Genomic DNA, 15,825 nt, shown 5'->3' with positions numbered 1-15,825 from the left:
GCTTCCGGCTGAGCCCTTCGAATATGGGAGGTATTGCACGAGAGGTCCACCGGTCCCGTGCAATGGGCCGGAATTGCCCCAGAGGAACAGTCCATGTCAGGTTGTCGATACAAAGGCTGTAGTGGTAGTGGATCAGCCTGATGGATGGGCTGATCGCTTGCTTCAGCTACGGGTGATAGTGGGACTGGTAAACGTGAGGACGAAGCCTGATTGGATTGTTTGCGTGCCTTCTCAAATTGTCGTTCCAGAGCCTTGTGCCTCCTGGAAGCGTCCTTAGCTGCAGCGGATGTAGATTTGGACCTCTTAGAAGATGGGGCATCAGATGATGGATGCGAAGAACGTTTGCGAGACTTCTTACGCTGCCTGCTCTGCTCTGGGTGACATTCAGGGGAATTCTGAATATCTTCCAGGTCAGAAGAGAGTTCACGTTCTGCCATATTGAGAACAGTTTGGGATAACTTGACCAAGGTTGATTTCTTTTATTATTTCTTTTTTTAAAATTAATTTTTATAACTGAATATTAATTAATTAATTAATTTCAATATTTTTTTTTTAAAAAAGGTATGAAAAGAGGCTCAGACAACAGCAGAAGAACTAAGGTAAGCACAGTAGGTAAGTCCAGAGAGAACAATTGGGAAAAAATCAGAACTATGACAGTTTCACCACGGAGGCAATGTCATTGACGCCAGATATTGCTAGCAGAAAGCTCTCAGCTCCCAGCAGCCAATTGCGCACGCGCGAAGGCAGTTGCTGGGCAGAAAATGGCAGCCGTTGACTTCCTTGCACCGAGGGTGGAGGGAATGGCGCTAGGAGAGGGCTGCAGAAGAATAGTTGATTTGCGTGCCAGTTGTTCCCTTCCTTATCGTCTTCCCTGCAGGTGGAGGCGAACTGTTCGGCTCAGAAGAGGATTTGAATGAGGCTCGCCGGAGGGGCAGGCAATTTGGTGCGAGCTGTCACAAACGGCAGCTCTGAGCGCTGAGGCGGGCGAAAATGGCGCGAAAGTGTCAAAGTCTCCTAGCGCCGCTGCCCAGAAACGAGAGGTCGATGAGAGGAACCAACGACGCGAAGAACACAGCCGAAGCCTCAGAAGAACTTCCAGCACTGCGTGGAATGATCGGAGCAGGGAAAAACCGCTTGCGGTGTCAAATTGCGGCTGACAATCGAAGGATCTGGAAGGGGAGGTTGCGGCGCCGTCCCTGTGCTCCTCAGGCGCACGATCACTCAGAAGTGATCCAAGCGCCAATGGCCAGTTCAAATTTAATGAGAAAGTGCCGCTGAGAGCAATGCAACAATCTCAAGCCGCTTAGGATCAAAAACAAAGTCCAAAAAGGCGGGGGTGGTATTACCGGCAGGCCGGGAAACCTACCCACACGCCAGCAGCTATTAAGTGGAATGGGGATTCAGATAATTGGCCAGGCACCCCGTAGGAAGTAAACTGTCCCAGACAGCCTGCCTGAGGCAGCAGGCAAACTCACCCCTGGCCAACCAAACGAAGAGGGAAAAATCCACCAAAAATGCAGAAAAAACACTTAGAAGAATCCAAAGCTTCAGGAATAGTAGTTTAGTAGATAACCAGAGAAAATTTCAGACAGCGTCACAGGCTCAACTGAGTGAACTAAACTGGGACTCTGCTGAGCAAGTGGGCGTGTCTGAAGAGAAAAAATTTAAAGGAACACACTCAGTGTAGGCTACTCAACTATTGAATTACCCGAAGCTTTGGATTCTCCAAGCTGCGCGTTGGAGAAGGGATAGGTAAAATAAAACTAAATATGTTTGCTGATGATACATTGTTAACAGTTAAGAATATAGTGGAGAAGATGGAAAGAATTGGATGGCATCTAAAAGAATTTGAAGAAATAACTGGATTAAGAATAAATTGATCAAAATCAGAGTTGATGCTGTTTAATTACACTAATAGGAAAGACAAGGATTGGGAAGGGAAGCAAAGCGAAATGAGAATTAAATATCATATTAAATACCTGGGAGTTAGAATTACAAAAAAATTGGAAAAGTTAGAAAAGGAAAATCTAGGCAGCTTAAAGAAGGAGATTTTGGAAAGTTTGAATAAATATAAAAGGTTGAATTTATCATGGTTTGGAAGAATTGCCTTAGTAAAAATGAAGATTTTAGCAAAGATCAATTTTGCTTTTAGGATGCTACCAATAAAAATATCAGAATTAGAGTTAAAGAGTTGGCAGAATATACTGAACAACTATTGTAATGGGAATAAGAAAGCGAGGATAAATAAAAATAAGTGGTATCTAAGCCAAAGAAAAGGGGTTTAGGACTCCCAAATATTAAATTATATTATGTCGCTAACAGGCTTAGACATGTTATAGTGGCAATTTTAAGGATAGGGGAATTGGAATGGTTGGAAGATAAATCTAAAATTAAAACCAAATTAGAATGGAAGTTGGAAAATATATTTTTATGGAAGGTGGAAAGAAATGGGCTGAGAGCATAAGCAATCCTCTTCTGAAGTTTCATTGGGAAATTTGGAGTAAATATAAAGGGAGGTTGCTTCTGAAAAACTTTCCATTATCACCAGTAGTAATTTTGGAAAAGTTCCCAGGGAATTTGAAGAATAAAGTGAATGAAATTTTAAAAGAGAAAAATAAAATGAAATTAAGAGAATGGTTAGGAGGAATGAGGACACATGTGGAATTGGAAGAGCTTCTAGGAGGAACCTCCTAGAATTTAGACGGTTGTCTTGGTTAAATTATAGCCAAGTGGAACAATGGACTAAAAATTGGATAAGAGAAAATGGAGAGTGTAGAGAGTTAACAAGGTTTGAGGAATTAATTGAAAAAAAAATCAAACTGTAAAGGAAGAAAATAAAGGGATAAAAGACTTAATGAGCGGAATCTATAAAATATTGTTGGAGGAAGAGGAGAGGGGAAATTTAGGAAAGATGGTATGGGAAACTGATTTGAAGATACAAATAGGGCAACAGAGTTGGGACAGAATTTGGCAACAAAGAGTGTTGAGAAATATGTCAGTAAGAATAAAAGAGAATTACCACAAAATGGTATGGAGGTGGTACTTAACTCCGGTTAGACTAAGCAATATGAATCAGCACTATTCAGATAACTGTTGGAGAGGTTGTGGGGAAAAAGGAACATATTTACATATGTGGTGGGATTGTAAATTTGTGCAAAAATTGTGGAAGATGGTGCTTAAGGAGATAGAAGAAATTGTAGGAATAAAGGTAGAAGAGGCACCAAAGGTAGCATTACTCTCACTATTGGAAGATATAAAATGTAAAAAAGAGACTAAAGAATTGATAATAAATTTGTTGACCGCAGCAAGGCTAATGATTTCTAGGAACTGGAAGATACAAGGTGTTTATAATTTGGAAGAATGGTATAAGGAGGTATGGGATATTGCCATAAATGATAAATTGACTTGCAATATTAAAGTAAGGAGGGGCATAATGAAGGTAAACGATTTCAATGGAATCTGGAAACAGTTCCTAATATATGTGTTTTCTGGAGGAAGAGGGATACCACCACCAGAAGAAGCTTTAAGATTCTGGAATCAGGAATGATCCCGAGGGGTGGGGGAGCACTTGTTGATTGTTTGAATTCTGTATATTGTTATATATTATATATTATGATTCATGTATGTTATGTATGTTAATTTCTTTTTTTCGATATATGTTAATAATAAAAAAATATGGAAAAAACAAAAAACAAACTGGTAGTGGAAATTTTGAGTAGTTCGGAGAACCAGTAAATACTACCTCTGCCTGGGCCTGCCCCCAATCTATTAACTGCCTCCTGAGTCCCAGCTGATCGGCTAGAAGGAAAAAATCAGGGCTCACTTGACAAAGAAGAGGGAAAAAAACCAAGACATGGTAGCTTTAAATTGAGAAGCCAAGAAGCCTCCCAACTGATTGGCTAGAACCGATCTGCTCCTTGTAAACCGCTCAATGGTGGTAGATCGGCAATTGAGGCCAAGCTGCCTGAAAGCGGTTTCCGATGCCTTCAGTGATGGCAGAGCAGCAAAAAATTGTTTTAAACTCTTGTCGCGGTGCTTCAAAGGGCCGCCCTACAGCTGATCAGTGGTAAAAGGCAGTGTGGTGGTAGACCAGTGCGCTCCAAAAACAAATGGGTAGACTGGTATGGCTCTGCAAGCAGTTAAAAGCCTGGTAGACCAGTACCTCTGCTAAATCCTAAAGAATTGTTTGTCAAAAAACTCACAGTGACTCTGAGATAATCAAACAAACAATGGCTGAAAACCAGATCTGCTAGAGATGTTTCTCTCAGGCTGACTGAGTCAAAACTGGGCCTGAGAGGAAGGAACAAGGAATGTGGTCAAAAAACTATGACTCCCCTTGACGTGAATGACATTGAGTTGACCACGCCTATCCAGTCACATGGCCATCAAACCATGCCCACAAAATAAGCCATGCCCACAGAACCGGTTGTAAAAAAATTTAGAACCCACCCCTAGTTGTATTGGCTTTTTTGGCTGCTGCCATACATGTCTGGTTCATATTTAAGTGATTGTCTACTAGGATTCCAACATCTCTTTTACAGTTACTGCCATTAAGCGAAGTTTCATCTAGCTAGGGCCCAGTGTTCAAGTCTGTCAAGATCCTTTTGAATTTTGAGCCTATCTTCTGGGGGTTGACTATTACTGCCAGCTTAGTGTCATCTGCAAATTTGATGAGTTCCCCTTCTATTCCCTCATCTAAATCATTTATAAATATATTGAAGAGTTCTGGGCCTAAAATGGAACCTTGGAATACCCCACTGCTTCCTTCCTTCCATGTAGTTACATTAAGGACTACATATTGCATGTGGTTTGTCAGTCAGTTACAAATCCATCTGGTGATGATGCTGTCTATTTTTTTTAGCTTACCAAGAAGCAGATTGTGGTCTATTTTGTCAAGTGCCTTATTGAAATCAGAATAGAATAGAATAGAATAGAATAGAATAGAATAGAATAGAATAGAATAGAATAGAATAGAATAGAATTCTATATTGGCGAAGTGTGATTGGACACTCAAGGAATTTGTCTATGGTGTAAGCTCACAGTGTACAGTGTACAGTGCACAGTGTACATATAAACAGCAAGTAATAGGTCAAAGATCATAAATCATAGTTTTAATCATTAATCATAAGTTGTTTAATGTCCACTATGTCCACTGCATGGGCCACATATTGTATTTAGTCACTTTATCAAACAATGAAATAAGATTTGTTTGACATGATCCATTTTTGATAGACCTGTGTTGGCTTCTGGTTATAACTTTGCTTGCTTCTAGATGTTTGCAGATCTGTTGCTTGATTATCTTTTCCAGGATCTTCCCAGGTATTGATGTTAGGCTGATTGACCCATAGTTTCCTGTATCTGGATTTTGTTTTGTTTTTCGTTTTTTGAAGATGGGAACCATTTTTTGAATATGGGAACCAATCAGCTCTACCTTTTCTGGTAGTTCCCTGATGCTCCAGGATCTTTGAAAGTTATGGTTCAATGGTTCCTAGATCATATCTACCAGCGACTTCCGAACTCTGAGATGTATTCTATCAGGTACCAATGATTTGAACTCATCTAGAGTGAACAGGTGTTCTCTTATAATTTTCTTTCTTATTTTAATTTGCATTCTTAGTCTTTTATGATTATGTTTTTGGTAAGTTGGGCTGCATTATTTTTTTACATGAAGATAGATGCAAATAATGAATTAAGTAGTTCTGCTTTCTGTCTACTGCCCATTATGTCCTTGCCATCTTCTCTCATTAGTGTACAGGTTGTTTTTTTCTTATTTTTTTATATGTTGAAATCTAAATTTTATTTATATTTAAATTTAAAATTATTTTTTTTAATATCACTTCCACTGGCATGCTTATACTTAAAACTACCATATCCAACTGTACTGACTGTCATTATAAACTTAATATTGCATGTATGTGCATAAGCACACCACCGTGCCTATCGTCCCTATCCTAATGTTCCCTTTTATTCATATCCATTTCATGTATTCATAATTATGTTTATACTTATATCTGTTATCTAATACATGCTTGATAAAAAAATATAAAAAATAAATAAATAAATATAAATAGTAACAGTTAGCAGGAAGTACTTATGTGACATTGATTCCAGTGGAGAATAATTCCTAATGCTTAACATTTTGTCTGGGAGGCCAACTCTGAACATATTTGACTATAATCTTAAAAAAGTAATGAAGAATGTTCCATGGTTCATTGCATAAACACAATGATTTCTTTTTAATGTCATAGTAAATTACTACATGACTAGAACAGAACAGAACAGAACAGAACAGAACAGAATTCTTTATTGGCCAAGAGTGACACAGAAGGAATTTGTCTTTGGTGCATAAGTTCCTAGTGTACATATAAGCAACAAGTAATAAATCATGATCATAATCATAAAATACGATCATCATAAATCATAAGATACAACACTCAGTGAGTCATAGGATACTAAATAAGCAGTCAGTATAAATCATAATAGGATACTAAATAAAAACAATCAACATAATTCATAAGATACAAATTACAAAGTTACAGTCATAAGAAACTAAGGAAATAGGTATTAGGAAAGATGAGAAGGATAACAGTAATACAGCCCTACTAAGTGGTTTGACAGCCCAGAGCACAGACAGTATTGTGGGAAAAATTTGTTTAGTAGAGTGATGGTATGGGAGAAAGAACTGTCCTTGTATTTAGTTGTTTTGGCATGCAATGCCCTGTAGCATTGTCTTGAGGGAAGAAGTTGAAATGATTATGTACAGCTCTCTTTCTAGCTCTGGTAGTATACTACATCAAGTGTAAAACAATCCAAATTAGAGCAGAATGTGGTTTGACTTTTCAGTAATCACAGCTATTTAGGTGGAAGTGAACAGTAAAAGCAAAATACATCTCTTCTTGCATATATTTTTTCATCTTATCTTAGATTACAATTCATTAAGCAAACTACTATTCTCACGTCTCCAAAATGTATACAATTTGCCCTACAGATATTCAAAGATGTAAAAATGTTACCTAATACTAAATAAAAGTACAATAGTTTTAGATAGTATATGAGATGCATATTAAATATTTTAGGAAATCTATGTATATATGTACAGTAATTGAGACTGAAATCCAGTTTTACATATATGTAATATTGTGTAGAGCTCTATTCAAGTATTTTTCATCTTGAAGAAGTTGTAGAAGCAAATTAGATGCATCATAGGTACATGAAAAACAGAGCATAGCTCATTTTGCACCTCCATTTGTTTCTATATTAGCAACTGAATCAATATTTTCAAGACCCTGCTAAATCCAGTTTGTATGTTCCCTGATAAAATGTCTCACATAGTTATTATATGAAAAGTACTGTTTATTTACTTGCTTCTGAAGAAAAGTCATATTAGTCAAAATATGTGAAAATCTCTGTTAATTTTCTCACTTCAAATTGTATTATAAGTAACTAGTAAAATCAGTTATGTTGACACTACTTTTAACTTTGGCTGCATTTGTATGCTTGAGAGAATTCAGGAGACTTATTCCTGTATAAATATGCCCTATCCTTTTCCATTAACGTGAGAGTCAGTATGATGTAATAGGAATTTGAACTGGAATGGCCTAAGTTTAAAATTCCAGATAGCCATATAGTTCAATGGTTGTTTACTAGATCATTCCCTCCTAGTTGAACTTGTTGCCTAGTATTGAATTCAGATAAAAATTTTAAAAAGGCCACGTAAAGCTTTGATTTCCTGGAGAAAATGTGAGATTATGTATTGCTCCATATATGTTCATTAACAGTAAAGTTAGAAACATAGTATTATGTTAACATTACATTAGCACTACTTTTTGGTGCTTTCAGATTTGTGATAGCAAATATCAAAGAAGTTGAGAAATAAAATAATGAACTCTTATATATGTGTTATATATATAAACACACACACACACACACATATGTTATATGTATAAAGACTTATACTATGTGATCATATTAAAAGCAGCTGCGTCCTCTTCGCTGATGATGTAAAATTATTCAACACCACTGACAATATCGCTACCCTACAAAGCGACCTTGACCATGTGTCCAAATGGTCGCGGAATTGGCAACTCCAAATCTTGACTAATAAATGATCTGTCCTAAACATTGGCAATAAAAATCAGAACACAAAATACAAGTTGGACGGAAACTACCTTGTAGATGACCCCCACTCTGTCAAGGACCTAGGAATACTCATCTCAAATAATCTAAGCCCCAGAGCCCAATGTAACAGCATTGCCAAAAAGGCATTAAGAGTTGTTAACATAATTTTGCGAAGCTTCTTCTCTGGTAACATTGTATTGCTAAATAGAACATACAAAACCTTTGCCAGACCAATTCTCGAATACAGCTCATCTGCCTTGAATCCACACTGTATATCAGACATTAATACGATTGAGTGGGTCCAGAGGTACTTCACAAGAAGAGTACTCCACTCCTCTACTCACAATAGAATTCCCTATGCCACCAGACTTGAAATTTTGGGCTTGGACAATCTGGAACTGTGCTGTCTGTGCTATGATCTAAGCACAGTACACAAAATTATCTGCTACAATGTCTTACCTGTCAACGACTTCTTCAGCTTCAACCTCAATAATACACAGGCAAACAATCGGTACAAACTCAAGGTAAACCACTCCAAACTCGGTTGCAGAAAATACGACTTCAGCAACAGAGTGGTCAATGCCTGGTATGCTCTATCTGAGTCTGTTGTTACATCCTCTAACCCTCACAGCTTCAACCTTCAACTGTCTACCATGGACCTCACCCCATTCCTAAGAGATTTGTAAAGGTGGCACGCATAAGCACACCAGTGTGCCTACCATCCCTGTCCCTTGTCCCCATTTATTTGTATTCATTTCTCTCGTTCATATCCATGTTTATATTTATACCTGCTATCTTATACATGTTTGACAAACTAATAAATACAAAATACAATTATATGTACTCAGAGAGCCAATTTAGTGTAATGGTTAAAGTAAGCACTGGGAGATTGTGAATTCTAGTCCCACCTTGGACACAAAGACAGCTGAAAGGAAGAGACTTGCAGGGACTTGTCCACATAGTGTTTGAGAATTGGACATGATTGAACAGAACAACAACAATAAACAACATACTTAGTAATACCTAATACCATGCTTTAATTTTACTGCAGCTTGGCATCACCATCTCAAAAAAGTGACATTATTCTGTCCCTGACTTCAATAAACTTTGGAGATAACAAACTAAAGAGTGTCTTGGGTTCAACTCTTCTCTGATCCTACTCTGAAATCATACCTCTGCCAGTGTTTTTGGGAAAAAATTACCTGCTATGGCTTCTGCATTTACTCATTAGTATTTATTGTTTGCTGTTGTTTACACTTCACATGACGTGAAGTTGTAGTAATATATCAGACATGATAAAACTGTGGAGAAAAAAATATTTGAAAGTTTGTTCTCTGGAGCTTAAATTGTTTATATGTACATACAGTTTATATATTGCGTGTTAATATCTAAGAGTGCTGAATAGCAAAGAAGAAAACTTTTCTCTTATAGAAGCCTTTTATCTTGACTCAGCTGAAAGTTAATATACTATAGTCTCAGTTAATAGATGATCAAAGACATAACCTAGTGTGAAGATTAAAGAGAGTTCTTCTGTGGCCATTCTCATATATTCTGTGCAGTGAGATATTATAAAAGCATATCTAAACTCCCCAAAGCAATATTGATTTCTAAAACCATATCATCTTTTAATCTTAAAACAGATAGTGATGATAAAATGTCATCTTATAATTTCAAAACAACAGTGAAGAGCAAGAGCAGAAAATTAATTAGATCATATTAAAAGGGATTAAATATTATTATATATATTAAATTTGAATTCAACAAATAAGTAGGATTTTTCTGCAAAAAACTTTATAATGTGTCCAATATTATCCCAACAGAGAACGCCTTCAATAGGAATGTATGATTAAAGTTGACCATATTGATCACAATCTGGAAATCTCATTCAGGTATGCCCAAGGGCCTCCAGGCACATAACTGGAATTTGTCTTTGAACATCATGAACATCATGTTCTCAGGATACTTCATAAACTACTTTGAAGTTCCCAAGAGTTTGCATTCATAACCTAGAAGCCTGATTATTGAATAACATTAATTCCAAAGTTTGCTGCATTGAATTCCATTGGATCCACAGGTTTCATACCTCTATGTATTCCGTATGTAAAAGCAGATAGACCTTGAATCTAGAGAACATATGCTTATTACCGTGTTTCCCCAAAAATAAGACAGGGTCTTATTTTCTTTTGAACCCCGAAATAAGGGCTTGGCCTTATTATTGGGGGGTCTTACTATTTTGGGGGTGAAGGGGAACCCAGATGGCCTGCGCACTCACAGTTGGAAGTCCAGCAGAGAGAAGCTCCCTTTGCGTGCCGCCATCAAGCCCCTCCCCTCCCATGGGTGTGTGTGTGTGTGTGTGTGTGTGTAGAACGTGAGCGGCCCGAAGGCACCAAGCCACACAAGTGCCTGTCTCCCTCTTCCCACGTGCCTCCCAGACCTCACCACGTTGATGTGGGTGAAGCCGGTGCGCTCTGGCTGCTGTGGCGCTGTGGGTGCTCTGTAGCGTGGGCTATGCAGATGCGGCACCTAGACCTGTGTGTGCATGTGTGTGTGTGAGAGAGGGGGGGTTGATTTTGGGGCCCACCCCAAATATCAGGCTTGGCCTTATTATTTCGGGACATGTCCTATTTTCGGGAAAATATGGTATGAAGACTATGCATACTGTTGAAAATGATTCAGAAGTACTTTAAACCTCATGCAACATAGCATCTCTTTCTTATATTAGAACAATCTTTTTCAGTTTTATTATGATTGTTCTAATAAAAAAAATCAGGATTGAAGATAAAACAGTTGGTTTTTAAAGAAAAAATTCTAAGATTTGTAATCCAAAGAAAGTTACACTTTCTTACTGAAACTTGCTTGCTGTGGTTTAGCATGAGCATGTGGTTTAGTTTAGGTGTAAAGGTGATTATGACTTGAAAAAAAATGTTATAAATCCTGAAATAGCATGTGAATGTAGTATGTATGCAAAGTTGAGTAGAGTTGGATGGCGCTAGAGAAACCCTTAAAATGTTATTAAACTGTGGTAAAAAGTTAAATTCACCAAATGTCCTGTTATGGGACCTATGGCACTCCTCTGCCCACCTGTAGTTCTCACGTGAAACTCTCCTCAGCCTGTTTACCTAGCATTCTAAGTTATTAAGAAACATAACACTTGGTCACTGCCTAGATAAAACAAAATGAAAGCTAAAAAGAAATGTTCAATTCAAAGTATACTGCTGTTTTAGTATTCTTATCTATTCATTATACATGTCTATCTTTCAGGATAGCTGCAAGTCAAAAAAGACTGAAATGGATACTGTTTGCAGTAAAGAAAATGTTGAAATTCTGCTATCAAAACAGGCTTGCTTTTTATGAAAAAGGATATATTTTTTAATTTTAAAAAATTATCTGTAGGGGAGAAAGACCATAAGAAAATTCAATGCATAGAACTCCTTTATTGAGCAGATTTGCTTACAGGATTCCTGTAGAACAGTAGGAATTGCAATATTTTCTCTATGTGACCAATGTTCCTACAGATTTTACATAAGCATCCTTTTTAGGATTCATTTTAAAGAATTAAAATCCAATCAAACAAATACAACTCTCAATGCTTTATTGCTGAAAGTGTATTGCAATTTTTATATATTCATGTTTCCTCTATTTCTCTTGATTACTTTTGTTTCTCTTGGTTTTCTTTTTCATTCCCTGTTCCTGTATATAGCAGGATACCTCTTGTGTACTAATCTGAGGTTTTGCTTTTTTATTTGTTTATTTTTGTTTTTTGTTATTGACACTTTGGTTTTATGGAATTGTTTAATTGATTTGTATTTTTTTAAAAGAGTATTACTCTGAATCTTGAACTTGTCTACCAATTAACTTTTCTCATCAGATTGCAACAGCTAATTGGATGTGAGTGAACATATGAATTAAGAATTTAGAAATAATAGGTTTAACAAAACTAAAATAATGGAAAAACTGTATTTTCATGCAGGATTGATTCATAGTGGACACAGTGCAATATACACCATACAAGGAACTTAGCTTGTGATTTTACATAGTTGTTAAAGAGCATCCAAGCAGAATTCTGATTAGGTTTTCATCCTAATGGGTATTTACAATATACAGTATTTAGAAAGCCCTGAAAAGAATGGCAAATATTCAATTCAACTCTGCAATGTTATCATCTGGTATTATTATTTCTATGAAATTTGATGAGTAAGAATCATCATTAGTTATACACTAAAAGAAAATTTACTCTGCAGGTATACACAGAAAATGAAAAGATGAAAACTACTAACTTGTCAGCCCTGTCACAGCTTGGTCATTTATGAAAGAAAGACCCTTGACTCCATTAATAAAGAAAATGTATACTTTTGCTAAAGCCAAGTGGTTACAGCGTAAGCAAAGCCAGATCTGAATATTCCTGTGTAAATCCAGTGATTTTCCCAGATCTAGGAAAATATCAGATCCTCCCAGGTCTTCCCTCCTTGATAATCTAGTTAATAGAATTCAAATTCTATTGGTACAGTCCCAATGTTAGGCATCTCTATTCCATTCTCACACTTATGTCCTTGGAACACTCTCATTTTTTGAGTTGGCACCTCTGGTTCATGTCATCCCCTTCTCAGCATTTTCTCCCCATTCTCTCCTCTCTTTTTATGGCAGGATGCCATCAAAGCAAAGCAAAGCTGAAGTTGTGTGGTGGCAGACCTGATACAACTATTACAGCTACATCCAGTACAAATTGCCCAATGTTCTACTCATCATTGCTCAAGAAAAGTATTATGATGACACATAAGATTATAAATATAGATAGTCCTTGACTTACAACGGATCATTTAGTAACTGTTCAAAGTTACAATGGCACTGAAAAAAGTGAGTTATGACTGTTTTTCATACTTTATGACCATTGCAAAATTCCCATGGTCACATGATCAAAATTCAGATGTTTGGCAATTGACTCATATTTATCATGGTTGCATGTTCATGTAATTCATATGCATGTAATTATCTTCTGTGAACTTCTGACAAGCAAACTATTACTAACTTAACAACACCAATGATTCACTTAACAACAATGGCAAAAAAGTCATAAAATGAGACAAAACTCACTTAGCAACAGAAACTTTGGGCTCAATTGTGGTCATAAATTAAGGATTACCTGTAATTGTTATTTGTAAACCCCTGAGAAAATAAGCAAGCATGGTATAAACAAACTTACACTGCTAAATAATACAATAAAGGAAACAAAGGGAGGAAAAATATATCAATGGTATTCAAGCATCTTTATATTCATTGGCCCTATTAGTTCCTTCAATAATAAAACATAGTTTAACTGGAAGATTATTTCTACTTTAACAAAGGAAGTGATTTAACTAGGTTAGGTCAACCGCAGTTGCTCTATAGGACAAAATTAAGTTCCCTTATAGTGGAGATTCAATAAAATATTTACAATACCAGGTTTTTGTAATCACAAAAAGCTGTGATTTCCCATTTACTGTACACACACACACACACACACACACACACACACACATACTCCACACATATAACAGTGGTTTTGCATGAGAGACTGCAGCTGCAATGTGCTCTGTTCAAATCTGCATTTCGCTAGTAAAATGAAGATTTAGGACACACGACAGGGTTAAACTGACATGTAACTGATGAGGTGGAAGTATGATTGTGAGGGCCATTGAACACCATGGATTTTCATCATATATCATAATTACAGAAACACCTGTGCTGGATAACTTTATGCTGATCTTCAGGAATTATTCATACTATGTTCAATGGATAGCAAAAATTTTATGGAATACCTGAGATAAAGAAAACACTATGCAGAGCAGTTTTAATTGTCCAAAGTGGTCTTTATGAGACTCCTTTGATTCTTATATTCATGTTTTTTTTTCCTTTCTCAAAATATATATTGTTTTCTTATATATACACTAGAAAAATAAAATCCTGGAGATACTGGAACACCTCTATAGTTACCTATAATTAGCTATATTGGCACTGAATTTCCAAAATTCTGCATGGAATGGAAATGGTAGATTAAAATATACTACTTAAAATACTTGGACAATTAAACAATCATAATACATACCTATTTCAATAATATAACATATTGTCATCACAGAGTTATAGGACTATGAACAAGGCAAAGAATCATGATGCAGGCATACATTCAATTAATTGGACATTATGAAATATATTTGTGTTATTGTAAAGTTCTGGATGCATTTATTGAAGAGAAAACCATTATTAGAATCTTGTTAATGAGATTCTGGTCTGAGGCAACTTTACTTTTGTTTTAAAATGTAGATTTAATCATATTTGGAGTAATATTTTTGCAGAAAACCACATCAATTGACATTTGCTTGATTGTAAATTTACAATTTAAACATCTAATTCACATTAGTTTACAGACTTAAGCTAAACTATTTATTTATTCAATTTGTATAGCTTCTCATCTCAAACCAGTAACTCTGGTCAGTGAACTCATAAAAACAATTAACAATTAAAACACAATCCAAAAATAAAATAAATACAAGAGATATTATAATCCATTGGTGTCAAAATAACCAGTAAATAGAGATCCTGTGCCTGGATACAAGTCTTCAAAACCTTCTAAAAGGCCAGCAAGGTCAAGACCATTCTAAATACAGGAGGGAGGATGCTTCAGATGGCAAGGGCTATGGTACAGAAGACATGCCTCCTGGTCCTTGCCAACCTACACTACTTGGCTGACGGGACCCAGAGCATTTCCATCCTGGCAAATCAGATTGGAAAAAATTAGATTGAGCTAAAATCCATTGTGGTCCAGGCACAGCGAAAGGACATCTACGACATCACTGAGACAGCTTGGGGTGGGAGAAAAGATATAAACCTGTGTACCAGGACCATATTGATAATTCCTCATTCTAAACTGTTGGATCACCTCAGGCATCAGCCTCATGTAATTAGATACTACAATTACATTCTTCTCTTCTTCCTTGTGTCAGAAATCCATCATGTTTTATAGTTGGGATTCAATAAAAATTCATCCATATAGAACATTACACACAGTGTTAAACTTAGCAGTAGCAGAGAAAAAAGTGTATGAATCAAACACTTACAATACTTTAGTTATTTTACTCAAATAAACTAGTCCAGCAGACTGAATAGACATTCACAACTAGCTATTTTCTTTTATTAGGGTTGCTAGACTTGGAATAAAAATTCCAGACCATAACATAGTTACAAGTGATTCTTTAGGATTTTGAGAATAAGATATTGATATGATATATTCTCATAAGATGGTCTACATGTAAATGTAGAGATGGTCTACATTTGATACATGTGTAATTTGGATCCTCCATGGGCATAAGTACACACATGGGACATACTTTGCAAATCACAATAGTGTCAGTCTCTAGTTCCATGATTATGTATTTTCACTAGTTCATTTAAGAATTAACAATTTTAACAGTTTACAGAATGATCAAAAGTATTTTTTAAGATTCCTAATTTTTTAAAACATTCTAAATTAAACATTTAAAAATTCTGAAAGTTCATTTAAAAATCTATTTTTTAATTTTTACTTAAATTTATTTAAATTTTAAAAGTTGTATTCAAATATTTTAAAAATTTGGGAAGTTCTTCCAAGAATTAAAATATTCAAATGTTTTCAAAATTTAGAAGGATTTTTTTGTTCTTATTATTTTGTAAAAGAATTAAACCAAACATTTT

At 36.0% G+C, this 15,825-nt stretch overlaps 1 pseudogene; it reads left to right on the top strand.

Moving 5' to 3' along the window:
• Nucleotides 1–990: 990 nt before the first annotated feature.
• Nucleotides 991–8,804, top strand: LOC148112622 (uncharacterized; annotated as a pseudogene).
• The last annotated feature ends 7,021 nt before the right edge of the window (nucleotides 8,805–15,825 follow it).

The sequence above is a fragment of the Pantherophis guttatus genome, chromosome 8 (genome assembly GCF_059756535.1).
Source record: "Pantherophis guttatus breed Tessera chromosome 8, ASM5975653v1, whole genome shotgun sequence".
NCBI lineage: Eukaryota > Metazoa > Chordata > Lepidosauria > Squamata > Colubridae > Pantherophis > Pantherophis guttatus.
This window is presented reverse-complemented; position numbering and strand designations above follow the sequence as displayed.